Below are 8305 nucleotides of genomic sequence, written 5' to 3' on the forward strand. Positions count from 1 at the left end.
ACAACCACTGAACCACCCAGGTGCCTCTGTATTCTCTTTATTCATTGTTAGTTCCCAATAACTGTTAGTGCTTTAACTTTTGTTCAGTGCCTGTTTGATTCTTGGTGTTTCCATTTTGAATTTTCATGATTCCACTTAGCTCCAGTCCATAATTGGTCGCTTTGTGCTATGATGGAAGCTGCTGTTTCTCTAGTACCTCCTCTCCACCTCTCCCTTGGTTCCAACGCATACTCAGGTCACACAATATTCCACTCAGAAAATCTCTTATTTCCCTATAGCAAAGCTGGTAAGCTATTTGACCCTTATCCACGTATGACTATTTGATACGTTTACAGATTGACAAGTTGTGGAGAAAACCCAACTTCACATTTCAAAAGGTAAATAGCAACCTATAAACAAGATAGGAATTAGGAGCTGCCAAAAAAAATGTCTTCATTAAGATTTTTCCCCCAGACCCAAGTTTAATTAGTTTCTGGAAGATGTAATAGCTAAGAAATTCCTTATGGCTATTTCAGGAGGAGCTAACCTGGGCAACAGACAGTTACCTGGCACATTAATTAGAAATCCCAGGAACTCAGATTTGACCTCAAGGAATCCTAAAAGAAGATTAAATGAGAACTAGGAGACACATTTTTGTTTTCACAACTAGGATTTCTCATTCCAACACCTTCTTATTTCAGTCACACAGCCTGAAGAGTGTTATCTCACCAGGAGGAGAGTAATATGACAAAACTGATCTGTCTTCACATAGCAAAATCATAAACTTAATTGCATGATAATATACGGCTTTTTTAATATTTGCATTTATGACTATTGTGATAACAGCAGTCACTTTTCATGGTCTTCATAAATTCATATGCACCAACTCAATAAAACCTGCCAATATTCTCATTCAATGTGCATTAGTTACTGATCCATTTATTTACCATCTGTCTTTACCTTTGTCATTCTTTCTTTTCCTCAGTCCTCACTCCCAACCCCTGTCCCTTTCTCTTCTTACTTATACTCACTAATTCTGAATATCTCCTAAACATTTTCAGCCGTGGTGCAATTTCCTTCTATACTTAATGTCAGAGGAAAGTTCTGGATTGTGGCGGACTGTGTATCTACCCACCAATCCCACCCTTCCTCCATCTTCTGACAATGTGTTCTATACTACCTTGTAATCATGGAGATAAATGCATAATCTAGTCTCAGATCATTATAAGGCCCTGTTTCCCTAGACACAATACTTAATTCATGGACCTGAAAAGATAAGAACCAAAGGTTAACTCTCTATGTCAGCCACATAGAGAAAAATCTAAAGCAATAAGCAGAGAGAAGCAGAGGCAAAAGAGAGAGAAAGAGAGAGAGGAAGGAGGAAGAGACCTATAGAAATAGGCAAAGAGACTTGATGAGCTTGGCTGAATTGGATTTCTGTCACCTTCACTCCAAGGAGTCCTGACTAATACAAAAATGGGAAGTGGATTTTCAAAAAAGAAGAGAAATTAGAATGTGGGCACAGCTGAGTTGATAAGGAGTGGAAAGCAATAAAGATTCCTCCATCCTCCATCCCAGACTGAGAAATTGGCAGCTTAGTTATTCAATAAAAAGTCATCTGATTAAGCTACCACCTGTCATGCCTTAGGAGCAGCTTGTGACACATCACCTTCCCTTTATCCTACAACAATTGTGAATATGTGCATCAAGAGAGACTATTGTCAGTTTGGGTCCCTGGGTGATCACAGTGTGAGAAATAAACTTCCACAGGGACTGTTTTTCACTGCAGCCCAACCTAGCGCATACTGGCTGATTCAGAAATTGGTAACTAGACATGGTGTGCTGTCATAACAACAAAAAGAGAATATGTGGCATTGGCTTAAAGGAAAGAAACTGTTGTCAAAGCTGTAAGGATTGCGATTCATGTTACGTAGCAACAAGATTTGGTAATGTTGTCACCAGTGATAACCTGGCAGCAGACAGTACATCTCATGAATCTGTAATCTTAGGACAAGAGATCATAGCAATTTAGTAGTTGTTGTTGCTGTCGCTGGTTGCCATTGTCCATGTCTCACAAGATTTTACAGAAGGCAAGTGAGCTTAGCAAAGAATTGGCCAGTTTGGGGGAAAAAAAAAAAAAGAAAGAAAAAAGAAGAACTGAAATAGAAATCCAGAAATTCAGTACATGAAGGTTGAAAGAACTGTGTGCTTCTCAACCACAACCAGTAAAAAATAAATTGAAAAATTCTCTTAGCAAAAAGGTCAACCAAAATTAGTCTTGTAGTAAGGATCAAATTATAAAGTTATGTCCATTATATCCATTGTTAAAATCTCTGCAAAGAAATTTTTTTTTTTTTTAAGGATTTTACTCCTTTATTTGAGAGAGAGGGAGCATGAGCTAGGGGAGGAGGAGGCAGATGGAAGAGAAGGAGGGGCAGGGGAAGAGGGAGAAGCAGACTCCCTGCTCCACAGGGACGTGGTACAGGGTTCGATCCCAGGACCCCAAGATCATGATCTGAACTGAAATCAGATGCTTAACTGACTAAGCCACCCAGGTGCCCTTGAGGGCACTGAAATTTCTAAGAGTAAGGACCCAACCGACACTGTGGTTCTGTAAATCCTTTCAATTGGGCCAAATGGCTCAGGGAGAAGACAGAAAGTGGCTGCCCCAACAGAATTTAATAGACTTGGGTTGGTTGCAATTAAGTCATTCAATACAGAGAGATACAGAGGCATGGGGGCAAAAAAAGTAGCATGGTAAATCCGGGAATTTTGTCCACAAAATTTTTCTGAGAAAAGAACTATAGAAGTGGCCATTAACACGTGAAATTAATTGGAATCAAATAAATAAGAACACAGCGAAGTCCTTGAGAGAGATGTACTGCTACCAGGACTATCAACCTGAGCTCAAAAAGAGGGTGGTACCCAACCAGCTGACAGCAAAAAGGAAGCTGTGAACTCTGCTCAGTCCCCAGCTCTGGACATTGAAGGGCATATTCTTCAACATCCAATGTAGATGTGGAAAATCAGACAATACAAAGGAAGGACCCTCCGGAGTGCAGACCAAGGGCCACAGTGAACAATGGACAGGGGACCCCTCCCAGGGAATAGACTGAGGCGGATTAAGGAACATTCCTCATCCTCAGGGTAAGGAGCCCCATCTCACTTGCTACACACAACGATCTTCACCTTCTGCTTTCCAGTAAGAATGTTTATTGCCATTGTCTTGTCCTTGTTCCACCGTCACATAATGGAAAACAGCACATCTTTTTAGTTCATAGATGTTTAGTCAAGAGAAGCCGCTGCTAAACATCATGTCAGAAGTACCCACCATACATCACTCAGAGACCCTGACGTGTGGGCTTGATACTGAGACTGGATTCGCCTGCCGGACTATCTCCCTTAGAAAACAGATACGTGGATTATGCTTATAGGTAACCAGAGAGGCAGATTGAAGTTGTCATTAGTGCTGTTCATCAAAATATTTCTGCTCTCCTCCTTCCAGGCACATTGTTGAATCGTCCTTCCCATACCATTTTGAAATTAGGCCAAATGTGAGCAGATAGGATGTGTATCACTTTCAGGTCAAATCTTCAAAAGCCAGTGCACCATTTACCACGTTGCCTCTTTCCTGCCCTGATGATCAAGGCTGCAGGTGTCCATATGGAACCTCCGTCAGCCCGATACCCGAGAGACTGTAGTGATTAGAGCCCCTTAGGGACGCCTGAGGGTCGTGTAGAGTGAGAAACCAATCTCCATTGATTTGAGCAACTGAGATTTTTGTGGTTACATTTTATCACAGCATAATCTAGTATATACTGACTGAGGGACCTTCTAAAAGAAAAAAAGCCTGTGCTAAGAAAGGCCTTTTCTACAAAGATCTATCGGTCAGATGATGATTTTTTTTTCTTACCGCATTGCAAAAATCCAATTACATAGTCAACCCAAAAGTTAGGGCCCTGACTAGGAACAGGAATACCTAGAAAGAGCTAAAGAAATAAGGGAACGCTGACATCCCAACTTTTCTCCAAGATACCCCACAGGACAACATCTGAGTTACAGAGGTAACAGTGCCCCCCTTCATCAAATGCCAATCTCTGGAATGCATCCTGGCTTTAAATGGCAGATTAGCTTTGCCACATGAAGCCACAAATTACTCCCCTTTCCTTGAAGCAGAAGGCAAGGTAGCAGCCTTTAAAATAGGGTTGGGGACTCCAGCACATGCTAAAAGGGAGACCCTCAAAGGCAGTCCCTAGATGCATTGACCAAGACTCTAAAGTGTTTGATTAACCAACATTTAGGGCCTCAAAGTCAAAGGCACTAGTAGTCCACCAGGATTTTAAAGGATGTAAGCTGCCAGAGACACTCTGAGCCTAGACCAAATCAACAGTTCCTAAATTATAGTCCACATATAGAGTCTTGGAGCAGTGTCTACGGATTTGCACTGAAACGAGAAAAATAAAGACAATGTCATCATTTTTTATGAAACTAAATATATTTAGTTTAAGGGATAGTTTTATGTTTAAACATTGATTGCATCTTCCCTAATTTTGTGGTATTGAAATGTCCTCCCATTTATGAAATGATGGCAAAAAAGTGATAACTAAGGCTTTTGCTACTGTTTGTTAATTTTTGTACTTGACAAAACTGGTGACCTTATGTTGTTCCCATTGATGTTACTAAAATTAGACTTAATTATAAAACGATTATTTTTATTTTACCTTCTTAGCTAAAAACTTCTGATGGAATCTTAGGGAAACCTCCGGCACTGTCCAGTGTGGTAGTCACTGGCCACCTGTGAGCCCTTGAAAGTGTCTAGTTCAAATCAAATGGGCCGCATGTGCAAGATGTATATACCAGATTTTAAAGGCAGTAAAAACAAAGGAATAAAATACTGATTAGTAATTTTCGGACCGATTACATGCTGAAATGGTTAAATAAAATGTATTATTAAGGTCAAGTTTACCTGTTTCTTTTTATTTCTTTTAATGGGGCTACTAGAATATTTTCAATTGCACCTGTGGCTCATTTTGTACCTCTATTAGACATCCCTGTTTTAAAGTCAAAGGTCTGTTCAGAATCAACCCTGATTAAAACTGTTTTCTTTCAGGCAGTGGCTCGTGTTAGCAGCCCTTGCAGTCACACCAAGCCCTAATAGCTGACTGACATCTGTTACATGATAGCCTCATCTCCCTGGCTAAAGTCTGTTCTTTCTCATCTTTTGCATCATATGGTCATGAGACGAGTCTTCTTTATTAGACTTCTTTTGATTGTATCAATTTATTGCTCAGAAATTGATACCAACTTTTATATCTGACTTTCTGTTATCTAGTCAACCTCATGTCTGATACTCTCAGTTGATTTCCCCATAACTTTATAATACCATTTCTTGTTATATTTTGGCCTAGACCCTTCCAGAACCTCTGCACGTTTGCATGCACTCATCTTTGAAGTGAGATGTTGTTTCTATTATTCCCTATCAGCCTGTGACCTGCGGTGCCTTCCACACTCACTACCCAAATCTTCCCTAAAGCACCGTCCGTGGTTGATTCCACTTCGTCCTCTGTGCCACCTTCCTGGATGCCCTCTCATACCTTCTTTACTACCTTATGTTCAAAGGCACCAATTTACATTCGTTGAGAAAGTTGGTAAAAATATATTTTAGGTAATTTATATATATGTATTCCATATATATATATATATATATATATATATATATATATATGTACTAACTTACAACTTTTTCTGAAGCAGAGTATTATGTCTCATAAAACGACAGAGTTATAATTCGTCTAAAAAATCAACTACTACTGGGGCCCCCGGCTGGCTCAGACGGTAGAGCATGTAGATCTCGGCGTTATTGAGTTCAAGCCTCACTTTGGGTGTAGAGAGTCCTTAAAAATAAAAAATAAAAATAAATGTTTAAAAACAAATAGATAAAAGATCAACTATTTATTTCACAAGTGAGACAACTGGGGACCAGAGGATTTAAATGACTTCTCAGAGGCTGCATGTCTAATCAGTGGCAAAACTGGGACTGGAACTCCCCATCCTCTACTGGTACTACTGGGACAAGCCTCCTTTGCTTTTCTAATCTCTCTCTCCTTCCAGCACGTGGGAGATGCCCCTTGCATAAATCAGGTTGTCCCAGAGGAGGCACACAGAGGCACCAGCGGCGGGCTGATACGCTAGTGAGAACCCTGGGATTAGGAAGCCAGGGCTCGAGGCACTAAATCTCCTGTAGGGTCGACCCCTTGGGGTGCAGAACAAGCTAAATCATAGTAGGCAAATGAGCTCGGGTTGAAGGCAAGGTTTCTCTGGCAGCAGGGGAGCTGAAGCTCAAGCTAGGAGTCTAAACTGCTGAAGCCCTTGGTGGCTGAGCAGACACAATGGCACATGGGGAAGAAGGCAGGATGATGGCAGCACAGACAGCAGACAGGCTCCTAGTTACAGAACAGCAGCGTTGGTTCCCAGACCCATCCACTGGCTCAATCAACAGACGATATCTGTCCTTCTATACTGTTGCTCTTGAACCAGGGAGGCCAACCCAGATAGAATGAGCCTCAAACGTGAATGTCAAGTACAGTAGTTTCAGGGAACTAAGCAAGGCAAGGTTCATAATATTTAAGTTCTGTGCAGAGTTTTCAGCAACTGATATTTACTGCATAAGAGCACGATTGATAAACAGGTGGATTCATGCATCGATGGAGAATGTTGAGCTCGTTAACCCTGTCCTGCCCTTCTTCACACCATCAACTTCGCAGAGGATTGCTCGATTCTCTTACATCCCCATTATATCCCTCAGGGGCACCACAGGAATCCACTTGGGGTTTGGTTTGCCATTTAAGGGTTGATTCTCTGCTAACTGACATAATAGCTTCTGATCACTTCCATCGAGGGTGAAATAGTTTAGATTCTGTATAAAATATCTTTTGAAATACCTGTACCTATTCATCGCTCTGTCCCACTGCACATTTTGCTTGAGATCTCTCTCCAGAAGTCATTTCATTTCAAAATTGTGCAATTAATGCTAAAATTGTCTTGATGTGACTTAGAGATGATGAGTATCTCAAGAGTGTTGCCTGACTGACTGCTGTCAATTAGGAATGGATCCATAGGATGAACAATTAAACAGCATTTTATTTTATTTTATTTTAATTTAATTTAATTTAATTTTATTTTATTTTATTTTATTTTATTTTTTGACAGCATGCATTTTAGCTCTGGGATTGAACTTACTCTTAATTCATGACTTGGTTTACTATTGCCTGAACATCTCTACATCACGAGGCTCTGACTGAGATTTTACCAACCTCTTTCATTGAGACTTTCAAACACTTAATAAAATGGCTGTTTCTGGTACTGGAAATGATGGTGGCAAATAGGTTGAAACACACAGACAAAAAGCCCTTAAGTGTCACCATCTAATTTTAAAATATGATGCTGAAGAACGTACTAGTGTATTTCAGTAGGTGGAAAAAGCACAGGTTAGAAACTTGAATCTATTTAGTGCACACAGTTGATAATGCTTGTCTGGCTTGACTCACGAGGTTGTTCTGAGAAGTAATTTTCAAATAGAAAGTTTGTTATTGGGGATCCCTGGGTGGCTCAGCGGTTTAGCACCTGCCTTTGGCCCAGGGTGTGATCCTGGAGTCCCGGGGATCGAGTCCCACATCAGGCTCCCTGCATGGGGCCTGCTTCTCCCTCTGCCTGTGTCTGTGCCTCTGTGTGTGTGTGTGTGTGTGTGTGTGTGTGTGTGTCTCATGAATAAATAAATAAAATCTTAAAAAAAAAAAAAAAAAGAAAGTTTGTTATTATGCAGAGAGCCTTAGTAAGATTTTAGGAGTGGTTCCAAGGTAGGAAAGGGTGTTAACCATTAGCCTGAGTCAGCACCAAATCTAATGTAGAAAACCATGAAGTGCTCAGCCAAACAGAGGCAATGACATCACAGATTCTCGCAGGCCCACACCGTAAGTATATAATTGAACAATATGAGCAGGAAGAGAAGGCCAGGAACACACACCATCTGTTTCTTTTTAAAACTCTTTAATATATGTCTTCAACTTGCAAAACAACAAAATGAGGAAACACATTTTAATTAAAATTTTAAGTGAGAAGAATTCTCTTTCAATTATTTAGTAAAAATCAATACTTAAACATCGTTCAGGCTAGTCTTTTGCTACAATGCAGTTGCTGTCCACCAGGAGCAAGTTTGCCCCCCAGGGGACATTTGCTTCAGTCTAGAGACTTTTTTAATGGTCTCAACTAGGGAGTGCTATTGACATCTAGTGGGTAGAGGCCAGGGATGCTGCTAAATATTCTACAA

The sequence above is a fragment of the Canis lupus genome, chromosome 15, assembly GCF_011100685.1.
Source record: "Canis lupus familiaris isolate Mischka breed German Shepherd chromosome 15, alternate assembly UU_Cfam_GSD_1.0, whole genome shotgun sequence".
NCBI lineage: Eukaryota > Metazoa > Chordata > Mammalia > Carnivora > Canidae > Canis > Canis lupus.